Source organism: Juglans microcarpa x Juglans regia, chromosome 2S (genome assembly GCF_004785595.1).
Source record: "Juglans microcarpa x Juglans regia isolate MS1-56 chromosome 2S, Jm3101_v1.0, whole genome shotgun sequence".
In the NCBI taxonomy this organism is placed as follows: domain Eukaryota; kingdom Viridiplantae; phylum Streptophyta; class Magnoliopsida; order Fagales; family Juglandaceae; genus Juglans; species Juglans microcarpa x Juglans regia.
The window spans coordinates 7,823,189-7,835,708 of NC_054597.1; the positions used below are offsets into that span (position 1 = coordinate 7,823,189).

At 39.0% G+C, this 12,520-nt stretch overlaps 1 non-coding gene across 1 annotated transcript; it reads left to right on the top strand.

Annotated features, from left to right (window-relative positions):
- The first annotated feature begins 12,386 nt into the window (after positions 1–12,386).
- Positions 12,387–12,457, top strand: TRNAG-GCC. Its single transcript has one exon. It is a non-coding gene; the product is annotated as a tRNA-Gly (tRNA).
- Positions 12,458–12,520: the final 63 nt, after the last annotated feature.

Below are 12,520 nucleotides of genomic sequence, written 5' to 3' on the forward strand. Positions count from 1 at the left end.
GGAGAAAGGGAAGGAGTACGTATCTCCTATAATACCTCCTACCGCAAATCCATCAACCAATCCATCAATCAAGGAGGTTACTCATTCTATGTACTTTAATGAGGCTGAGTGCGAGGTGAAGTGTTCATGCGGATTGTTTGAGATGATAAGTGTATTGTGTAGACATGTATTTGCCACTTTGAAGGTTAATCGAGTTCGTTTGCTGCCTAAGAAGTACATATTAGATCGATGGAGGAAGGACATAAAAAGAAAATACACCCTGATAAGTAGCAGTTATGACGTAGCTGATGCGAGGCCAGACGTGAGTAAATATTCACGTATAATGAAGATATGCGGCGACGTCACAAGTAATGCAGCTTCATGTGATGAACATACTCAGGATATGATTGACAAGTTGTATGCAATGAACGAGATCTATCTCACCAACAAGCCGCCAATCCAAAATTTTTCCAATATTGCAGTTCCAACTGTCGATACAACTATAGGTACAAGTTCAAATAAAGTACTTAGTCTCCTTGTTGTGAGAGGCAAAGGCAAACCACCATCTCTAAGGAGAGCTTCCATAATGGAGAAAGTGTGCAAGGCCAAGACGAGAAAGGCTACGCAAAAGGGAAAATGTAGACAAGTAATTAATCTTTAACTTTTTGTTATAGATTTTGTTTCGTTGTTTTTTAAATGTAACATGGTTTTGTTTTTTATACGTAGCCGCATGGAGGAGATACTGAAGTTGTTGACACACGTAGAAATTTGTTTGGCGAAGCATTGGTTGGGACACAAGAGAGTGTTCCCATTCAGGTTTACAAACTCTTCATATTTAAATTATATTTCATTTTTATTTTTATTTGAAAGCAATCAGGTTACTTTCATCTAATTTTTTAGTCGCGTGGAAACATCCTCGAGGTTTTTTACTCTAGTGGAACCCAGTTTGGTGAACCAGTGATTGCGACTCAAGAAAGTATACTTAATGATTCCATTTTGTTTCATCTCTACTTCATATTGTGGTACTTGATTTTGTTTCATCTCTAAATTATAACTGCTAAATTTTGTGTTATTATCTTCACATATGTATCTTGGGGTGGATGAAAGTCAGCTGGATAATGAGGGTGGAGCACAACCAAATCTTTCTGATTTTGGTTTATGATTTTGAGAGCTATTGAGTGTATTTTCTTTTTTGGTATTATGATTGTAAACAATATGTGAGAGCATGATTGCAATATGTGAATTGTGAGCAAGTGATTGTAAAAAAAGATGATAAATATTTTGTTATATAAGATTTATCAATTTCTACAAATGAAAGAAGCTTTTTTGTGATTCTAAAATCAACCTGTGTCCAGTGATATATTCTCATAGTACACAATAACATTCCAAATAGTTCCATAATACACAACATTTCAAATTGTTCCATAATGCACAACATTCCAAATTGTTCCATAATACACAACATTCCAAATTATTATGTGATACACAACATTCAAAATATTTATATAATACACAACATTCCAAATAGTCCCTAAAATATAATGTACAAAGTTCCCATTAAATGGGGCTTCATTTTGACTGTCTGAAGTGGGCATGCCACCAGAGAGTTCCTCTTTGGCCAACAATGGTGAAGTTGTACACATAACTCTAGCCAATTTGAAGACCAGATGCTTGAGTAGTTTGATTGAAGTCTTTGTCTGCCAAATAGTCCCAACTTGTGCAACAACAATTGCTTTCTTAGCAGATTCTGCAGCAGCTTCAGCAGCTGACACAATGTCCTCAAAATGCATATTGCCATTTTAGCAGCTACATGTTGATCTAGGTAAATAACCAAAAGAAAATATCAAGAAAGTGAATAAATATCAGTTTAACTCATGTCTTTTTTTGGTGAATTGGAGATGAATAGATTGGATGACTTACCTAGTAATTGCCTTATTTGGCTCAGCAGACTTAGTTGTTATTTCCTTCATGACTTTCAACTTCGCTTCACTCGTAGAGGTTCTTACAGAGAGCTTGTCGATTAATTGTTAGAAATTAGGAAAATAGAAGTTATTAGAGTACATAACAATCAGACTTTTGAGAGAAAAGAAAACTAGTAGCTGACTCACATATAAGCCATTAAATGAGGCAATATATGGATCTTGTTGTATAAGATATGGCTAATAAAAGGAATACGATAATTAGCTGCAGATACAAAATATTTCCCATATTTTTTCTCAAAAATATTCCTAATTACCAATAGTTCTGGAATTTCTAAGCACATTGGAGCAGCAAATATTAAGCTAGCAATCCCTTCTTTTAGATCTGCTAGGCGTTGCCTAGACTAATAAGACCCAGATCCGAATTACATGTATTCAAGCCTAACAAAGTAATAAATATTTATCAATTCTTTCATCTTTGCTTTGCAATGATAGTAAGTCTGGCCATAACTAATTCACAAAAGAGCTCAATGAACTCATTTGCAGCAAGAACATTCTGTTTTCTGATGACATGTTCAACCTATAAACCAACAAAAAGTCATTGCTACTTGAAAAGTTATAGTCACATTGTGCAAAAAATATAATTACACCTAACATTGAAATTTATTATATTATATTCCTGGATGCAAAATCCTTAATTGCAAATTCAATAACATGATTTTTTCTTTTTTCGGACTTGAGTAATTGGAAATATTATTAATAAATATGAAAGGTGTACCCCAAGTACACAGAAAACAATAACATAAAATTTTAAAAACAGAACATAAGAATAGCAAATCAATAAATAGCTAATTTGTTGGATCGGTAAAAGCAAGCTCAAGGGGCAACCGAGTATAAATGATATGTACAAGAGAAAGCAACCATAAAAATACTACAGATAACAAAAATTGAGAATTACCAACTGTCCTTGGTCCCATCTTCACATTGGTTACTCATTGGATGGTCTTTTTAGAGTATAAATCTAGGTATTGCTTAAACTTTTTTTTTAACCAATACATTTCTTGCTTAATCTGTTATAAAAAAAGAAAACCAGAAGAAGAGAGAAACACAATGAATAAATCCATTTTGAAACTATTCCAAAAAGGGAAAAAGCCCCAAGAAAACCAGCAAACTTTAGAGTTGGTAAGCAAGAAATGTCAAAGAACCATCTAATTCCCAATCTTTGTCAATGATCCTATATATTTCACTGAACATTCAAAATGTTCCAATCATTTTCAAGAACTCGTTTGGTTGGGCCTGCAGGTTGGTGATGGCATTGATCATCAACCATGATTTAGGCATGCAACCATTACTATCATACCCTCAACACATCAGTCCCTCCCTCCATTGTTTACAAGTTGTGCCAGTGCAACATAAATATAAGTGATATAGTTTCTGAAAAATCAATCCATGGAATTAGCATTCCAAGATGTAAATGGTGAAAGATCCATCACAACACAGTTCCAAATTACATCCCTAACTGATCAAAGATTGCAATTTAAGCTAAAATTATGAATTTTCTCAAAGCACGTGATTCATAAAAGGGGTTGCTCATACTTTGTTTCATGAAAAATTGCTGGTTCCACCATTCAATTGAACAAAAATAGACAAACAAGGCAGCTCAGAATTTAGAAAAAATTGTGAATAATCCATACCAACGTGAATTAACTTTGACCCATTCGATCAAGAACAAACGGAATAAACCTTCGAAAAAGAGAGAGAGAGGGAGATAGAGAGAGAGAGAGAGAGAGAGAGAGAGAGTACCTTCGCAGGATCGAAATGGCACTCGGGTCGTGACATGGAGGAGGGAGGGAGATGGCACTCGAGCTCTAAACCCATCTTGGTTCTTGGTTGCACTTCGGAGATGGAGGTAGTGAGAATGAAGAAGAATTGATGGAAGGGAGAGAGATGGATTTGAACGAAGGAGGGAGATGGAGGAGGAAGCCAAATGGATTGTTTGTGCGAAACGCACCGTTTCATTTTCCATGTAGGCGTTCTTGCGCGATCTCTGCGCCAAGTCTCCTATGTATATCATTTTCCCGATAGAAATAAGAAAAAGTATTGGTATCAGCCAAAGCACACCCTACATGGCAAGAAAAAAATTTTCCCCCCTCCCCTTTCGAAGCTCTCTGCCCTAACCTCACCCCCTCCATCTCAGTCCCGCACCCCTCCCCCTTCGTTCGTCTCTACCCTAACCCCACCCCTCCATCTCAGTCCCGCACCCCTCCCCCTTCGTTCGTCTCTACCCTCACCCCACCCCCTCCATCTCAGTCCCGCACCCCACCCCCTCCATCTCAGTCCCGCACCCCTCCCCCTTCGTTCGTCTCTACCCTAACCCCACCCCCTCCATCTCAGTCCCGCACCCCTCCCCCTTCGTTCATCTCTACCCTCACCCCACCCTATCCATCTCAGTCCCACACCCCACCCCCTCCATCTCAGTCCCACACCCCTCCCCCTCCATCTCAGGAACCACACCCCTCCCTCGTCTCTCCCCCATCCCTCACATGTCACCCATCCTCCCGGGATCTGAAAGGGATGGTCATGGGGAGGCTACAGTGGAGCTGGTGGTGTCATCTACTGTCAAGGTGGCAGTACAGTGGTCCGGTGGTGCAAATCTGGCCGTGAGGGAGAGGACATGTAAGGGAAAGAGGAAGGTCGGCGTGGGCTGGGGAATGAGGGCATGGCCGAGGGGTGGAGGTCCGGCGTGCTCGTGGGCGGCAACGCGCGACTGTAGGTGGCGGATTTGAGCCGCAACGTGGGGAAACTGTGTAGAGAGAAAGGGCGTGCGTGCGAGGGAAAAATGAGGAGCTACGGGCCTCGGGTTGGGGGAGGAGGAAGGGCTTGGTGGTGGTGTTCGATGGCTGCGGTGGGAGGCCTAGTCGACAATGGTGGTAGAGAGAAATGAGAAGGAGAATGAGAAGGGTTGCGACGACCCGGCATTTAAAAAAAAACATTTAGGTTGTGCAATATGTGCACCGCTACATTGGTTGCTCCCTAGAAGAACTCGTAAATAAGCAAACGAAGTAGAGTCCTACTTCATGATTTATAGGTCTTTATCTATTTATATTTCTTCTGTTATAAGTCTTGTAATTTGGGTAAAACTCTAGAAAATTTAGATACCATATTTCTTATTTAATGGATCAATTTCAATTAGAATTAGATCCAAACCAAATCGAATATATAAAAAAGGAAATTATTTTGTAACTTGATCTAAAGAACACATGACTCATGAGATATAAACATATTATAAACAGAAATTGGGCCAAACTAAACCTTTATAATGATCTAAAAGTTATTTTAATAGCTCCCATCGTATTACAAATATATATTAGTATGTCACTGATATTATTGAGAAAATACTTTCCTAGATTTTATCTTTACATTGTTTAAAAAAATAAGAGAAATAAAATATCATCATGAGGAATGTTCTGCATCAGCTACTATTCACTCACACACCTCATATAGAGTCACAATAAACAAAATAGTCACCACGCTCCGCAATCGACGTCCATGACGATCCCGACACTCACACGGATTGTCTGATGAGAATAATTTTTCATCATAATATCACATTCTTTTCTCCAGTTTCCTTCCTTTTCTTTCTTTTAAATGAAAAAAATAATAATATTCAACAGCACCACAGGTGAACGTGGCTTCATGGCTCATTAGGATGATTTGGATTATTTCTTCCAACGGGAATTAGATGTTATCTACTTTAATGGGAGGGAGACACTCACAAAAAGATGTGATCATTGTTAAAATATTACCATATTTATTATAATAATTATAGAATATAGTTAAATGTTTTAGTATATATGATGATATGACTTATTATCTATTATATTTAATTTATTGTGTAAATCAATTATTTCCATTATCTCATTTACCCATCAATAAGAACATATGTTATGTACTCAATAACAATTGACAATAGTAAATATGTAATTCTCAAAGTCTCTCTCATTCATTCTCCCTTTCCCATCTCTGTTTCTAGTTTGTTATATTTTCTAACATGGAATCAAAGAATATCCTATCTTAATATCTCTCAAAGAATTATTTGTGTTCGTACTCAATCTTTTTGTTAGCAGGCATGTTCCTTCATTTGCTATTTACGTAGCACACCGTGTCCAGTTAAATAGTCTTTTAACACTTGACATGTATGATTCTTTACAAGCCAGTTACATCCCTTTTTCAATTTGTTTTTTTTTTTCATATCAGACCACCAATCGACTTTGCAAGTTGTCGCTGGCATTTTAGCATAACAACAACCAATTTCGTAGTGTCTCCCACACCATTTCTTTTTTTCCATTTGTGATAAGTCTCATATTCAATATGTTATTTGGCGTTCTTTTCCCTTCACCACACATTCTCCATAGACTTCTTACGCACTTAACGGATCACCGTTTGTGATAAATCTCATATTCAACATGTTATTTGGTGTTCTTTTTCCTTATCACACATTCTAAAGAGGCTTCTTACGTACTTAACAGATTTTCGTTTGTGATAAGTCTCATATTCAACTTGTTATTTGGTATTCTTTTTCATTCACTACGCATCCTTCAGAGGGTTCCTATGCACTTAACGGATTGCTGTCTTCATTTTCATCATCAATCTCGTACACTAGTTTATTTTTGCTTGCCATACACTTGTGCCGTGTGCCATAAAGACACCTTTTGTCAGATTGTCAATCATGTCCCAAGTCTCATCCACCTAGCCGACAACGTGATTTTTATTTACAAATTCAAGATGACATGACTGGGTTTGAGAGTGGATGTTAGAATATTATCATACTTATTATAAAATATATTTATAATATTCTAATACATATGATAATATGCCTTATTCCTTATCATATTTAATTTATAAATTAATTATTTCTCATTCCTTCAACTTTCCCATCTATATTTCTAGTTTATTATATTTTCTAACTGCCACCTACACGTGATCGATTGCAAAAGATCATGTAAAATTGTTGAAGAGTTTTTTATTGAGCGGTAAAAGTTCTTTCTTTAAAGAGAGATTTTTAATTAATGATCTCAAACTTACATAACATCCAATTTTGGATTATTTATAGTTGCATTAACTAGCATCAACATATTATATCTTATGTAACGTTTGTGATCACAGATTTTTAGCTATTACCACTCTTAGGGACTAAATTAATTAGGTCCATCCCTTTGAAAACTTATCACTAATAATAAGAGAAGAGATAAAACCAAGAGATATGACATGGAAGAGATCAACTAAAAGCAGTTGGCTTAGACTCTTAAAAGGAAAATGTTTCACAAGGCAAGTAAGATTCAATCACTACAAGGAGTAAAACATATCTCTACAAAAGGAGGAGATCTCTACAAAGGAGGGGGACTCTCTACCCATCAGCCACCCAGGGACTCAAGATCGCCGGTGGCCACGACTGATCCCACTAGTGTTTTCTATCACCAAAGAGGTACTTCCTGCCCGGTGGCACGACCGTATCCAACGAACGGAGGCATGGATCAATACACATTGCGGGCAAAGCCACCTGCCGACAACTTGCTAGCCAGAGAGCCAATCAACAACCGCCACATGACTAGCCAGTAGCCTCTGTCACTAGCACAGAGGCCCTCTTCCCCATAGCTTTGCCCTTTGCGTCACCCCACAGTCAGCAACCGCCACATGACTAGTCGATCGCACCATGTGCGTTGCCGAAAGCCTATCGCCAAGTGTCTGTGTGCCAGCAGGACCATCGCCAGCCACCACCTGAGACGCTGGCTTCTTCTGTCGTTGGCTTGGTGGTTCTCGACCACAACGGTGTTCCTCGCCACCAATCCTCGCTGCAGTAGCACACCATGCGAGCACCGAGAGCACATTTTCGAGGACCCTAAGAGAACCGGCTCGACCACACCCAACTTGCCGAATTCTTCTGTTGTTGGCATGGTGGTCCCTAACTACGGTACTCGCCATTGAAGTTCCTTTCCCCTAGTATTCGCCCATGGAGACAACCCCGAGCAATTCACACATAGAGAAAATTTGCATGGCAAGCAACAACTTACGACAACGTCCCTTGGAACCAGGCCAATGTCTCCACCGGGAAGCACACGACTTGAACCCCTCCCACCTAACTCCCCCATGAGCAACGCATTTGTGCAGAATGTCTATAAATCAAATAATTCGATGTAAAGAAACAGCTAAAAACGTAAAGATAGAAGAGTTGATTAACAACGCACCTAGATCGTATATCAACCAGAAGTCCCGATTCCAAAAAAATAAAAAAAAAACTCAAACAGTCTCAATCAACAATGGATTAAGAGTAACGACAAAATGGCTCTGTTTGTCTTTCTCAAACTTGCTATTTTATTTATACGAACAAATTTGATTTTGGAAGATTTTTCCCACAAACCTCCTTGAGGTTCCACGAGAAACCTAGTGGTTGTAGGCCCCGAAAATATACTTCGCTTAGAATCACTTGCATGGAATGAAACACCGACTGTGAAGCCCCTCTCTAGCATCTCTCGCTATCTTAATTTGTTGTCATCAGAACAAACTGTTCGGTATCGAGAGCATCCCGCGTCCTCATCGTTGCCAAAGTATAGTTGTTAACGAGCATCGCCCATGTGTCACCAACTTTCACTGCACTCAAGCGAGATGGCTCAGGTTTGTAAATCTCAACTTGTAATTTAGATTATTTAGCTAACCTATTTGGTTTTTATGTTGATACAATTGAGCTCTAGCTCCCGCCATAGAGTGTGGTCGTGCTTTGTCTCCCACCACAAAGAGTTACATGGTTGAGACATCTTCTCGCTACACTCTCATCCAATGTTTTGAATACTGTACCGGAAGTCGTACCGGTCAAGGTACTGAAACAAAATATTTCGGTACTGGTACCGTTCCGTGTACCGTTTCGGAATAGTCGATATATGAATAAATTATATATATAAATTATGTTCCAAAATAATAGTCTATATATGAATAAATTATATATAAATACATATATATATAAATTATAAATAGCCTAGTTTGAATTAGGGGTCAAAAAATAAACTTGTAGTTTGAAAAAATGAAAAAAAAAATTTTTTGAAGGCCGAAATTCAGGCCGGTATTTGAGCCGGTACGAAACATATACAATATGTGTACCGGACCAGTGGCCGGTATGGCATATTTCGGCCGTACCGGTCGGTACAGTACGGTATTTGAAACTATGCTCTCATCGCCAGAGTTAAGCAGTCGAGGCATCCTCCAGCTATACTCACATCGCTAGAGTTACACAGTTGAGGCATCCTCCTGCTACAATCACATTGTTAGAGTTGCGTGGTCGAGGCATCCTCCCGTTACATTCTCGTCGCCATGAGTTACGCGGTCGAGGCATCCTCCCGCTACATTCTCATCGCCATGAGTTACATGGTTGAGACATCCTCTTGCTACACTTTCCTCGCTAGAGTTACGCAGTCAATGCATCCTCCTACTACACTTTCCTCGCCAGAGCTACGTGGTTGAGGCATCTTCTCGCTACACTCACAGTCGAGTCACTCCACTTGCACCATCAACGTGGTCGAGACATCCTTTTGCGGCCAGCGTGTTACCTTCGAGAACGAGCCTCTAGCTCTACAACTGCCTCGCGCGGGTGTCCTTCGGGAACGAGTCGACTGGCTCAACAACCACCTAAGATGGATCTAGGGTGTTGACGGGAACCCTGACCACTTAAACACAAGTTACTACAAAAAACAACTCTTACATCTACTTTAAAACAAAAAAGCACCAATAGAAAATTGCAACACAGGGCAAAATCCACTGTTGCCATTGAAAACCAAAAATGATCATCAAGCACGGAAATATGCGCACTTTACTAACAATAAACAATCATATACAATTATCAATACACTCAATTATCACGAAAATTTTCTTACAAACAAACTTCATATAGGCCCATCCTCAAGGCCCTTACAGTTCCCAAAATTGCTTTTCCTGCAGTTTTTTACAGGTTACCTCAATCACGATTGACTTGAAGATTCTCAAGACCTTCTTGATAAACGAGTTGACCTTAAGGATCGCGAGCATCTATTAGAGACTAAATTGACTAGGTCCAGTCCTTTGAAAACTTATCACTAATAATAGGGGAAGAGATAAATCTAAGAGATAAGGCAGGGAAGAGATAAGGTAAGGAAGAGATAAACCAAAAGCAGTTGGCTCAGACTCCTAAAATGAAAAAGTTTCACAAGGCAAGTGAGACTCAATCACTCTAAGGAAGAAAATAGATCTCTATAAAAGGAGGAGATCTCTACAAAGGAGGGAGACTCTCCACAAGCTCTCTACGTACAAATTCCACCACACATAGCGACTCCACCAGATCTCTCTCAAGGGAGGCATCGTCTTCAACCTCCTGAGACCCTAGATTTCTCAATTGTATTAAACGATATGTGAGATTATGAGAGATTGTAAAATCACCAGTCAGAATGAATTTTGCCTTAAAAAAATCCGTGGACGTAGAATTTTATGCCGAATCACGTAAATCTCTATGTCTCTCTTTATTTATTTTTATTTGATTATCTATTATTATGTTATGAATGAACGTGAAGAACATCGTATCAACACAAATTACTAATGTGGGTCGGAGATAATTATGTCCTCCATTTAGGTTTGTTATGCGAATTTAGGCATTAACAACCGTGATGATGATAATGAAGATAGCAATAACATGGTGGTAACCTATAATTCTAATTATATATCACTACATATATATAAGAATTAGAGTAGTAGTGGGTAATTAGAAAATGACAACAATAACGATAGCGCCGACATGTGTAGAGTAACGCGTTATCACTAAATGTGGAGGATAAAATATCTGGCCTGCTAAAGGCTAGGCCCAACCCACCAAGCCACACTAGAAGACGAAATAGAGATGATGGAAATGAGAGACCAGAAATGACCATGGGTCAAGAGAGTGGTGTTAGGAGAGTAAGGGAGGGGTGTCAGGGAAAGGTGGGAAAATAATGGATGCTCAGGCACGCAAATAATCAGGCCTCACCTCCACTGACAGACACGCAAAGGGACCGGTCACATCATGGCAGGCAGGCACGCACAATGAGAAGTGAGATAAAAGCAAGGGACTAGATGACAAACGAACTCTCTCTCGATCAGATCTTCTTCTTCAGATGAAGACGTTCTCTCCAACAGGAATAGTTCTAGCTTTCTTTGTACATTAAGAAATGAGAAATCATGAGATATTGTAAATAAGTATACTATAGTAGATTTTCTTTCCCAAACACCCGTGAACTTAGGCAACATGCCGAACCACGTAAATTTGTATGTCATTTACTCTTATTTTCTCTGCACTTGTTTTCCATTCATTGTCATGCACGTATGCATCGCCACTCTACAACCGCACTTGAATACTGTCAAAGGCTCCAAACAATACCGATCAAGGCCCAGTCAACTCAGTGGGCCAAGAATGACTATTTCTCCCCCTCCGACTTATTGTGCGATTTTTCCAGTGTCTACACTAAACATGTATAAGTAATAAGTACTGTGATTAGAATGATAAAATTTAAAATGAAAAATAGTATTTTAATTTTCGCGGGTGTTAGAAGGTATGCACAACTAAGATCGGAAAATGAGGCTAATTAAGAACTGATCTCTAAACCCCTTACTAATTTTAACGTTTATAAGCAACTCCGAGAAAGAACTACGTACCCAACCCCACCAAATGGCCAAAGAAAAACCCACATTTTCTATATACGAACTCATTTTCTAGCTAGTTGCCCTCCTTTTTCAATCTCAAGAACCATCCTAAATCTGCAATTCCACATATGCATTGCTACCAATATTCTGAACCGGCTCTATACATGGCACGAGCCGTGTTCATTGCATGGACGCTTTGTGCAATATTGGTGATCTCAGTCTGTTACAGATTACAAGTTAAGGTGTCAGCCAACCTTGCAGAAGCGTTGGGAGCCGAAGTTGATTATGCATGCGCCAACTCTGATAGCAGTAGCTTGGGGTACCGATCCACGTGCAACTTAGACATGCATGGCAATATATCGCATGGTTTTAGTATGTACTTCCAAATGCAAGACCAAAGTGTTGAGGCATGCAAATTTAATGGTCTAGTAGAGATTGTCCAGCAGAATGCCTCTGATTGCTTCAAATATTATACAGAGCAATCATTTTGGCTGGATTGTTGTTGAGCTTGTTTGCAATATTTAGAACGCACAACTAGTCTTTTTTATCCAAATAATTCTAATTTGTATATATAGCTCATTCTGATGCTAAATGGCCTAAAGTTTTGAACCCAATTCATACTTCTTCAGTAAGATCTTACTTGCAACGTGGGAATTAAAACAATTTATTGCAAACAGTACGCCGATAACTTTCTGATGATATATAACAGCAAACAATTTGGAATTTCTCAAGACTATCTGGAGTATTGACTCCAAGTATAATTTTAAAAAATTTTAATTAGACTTAAGCTAATAAGCACCAGTGGTCTAGTGGTAGAATAGTACCCTGCCACGGTACAGACCCGGGTTCGATTCCCGGCTGGTGCAATTTGGTTGTTTTCAGTTTTTGATATGCCACCGGATCTTCCCCTCCGACAGTTTTAAAAGTAG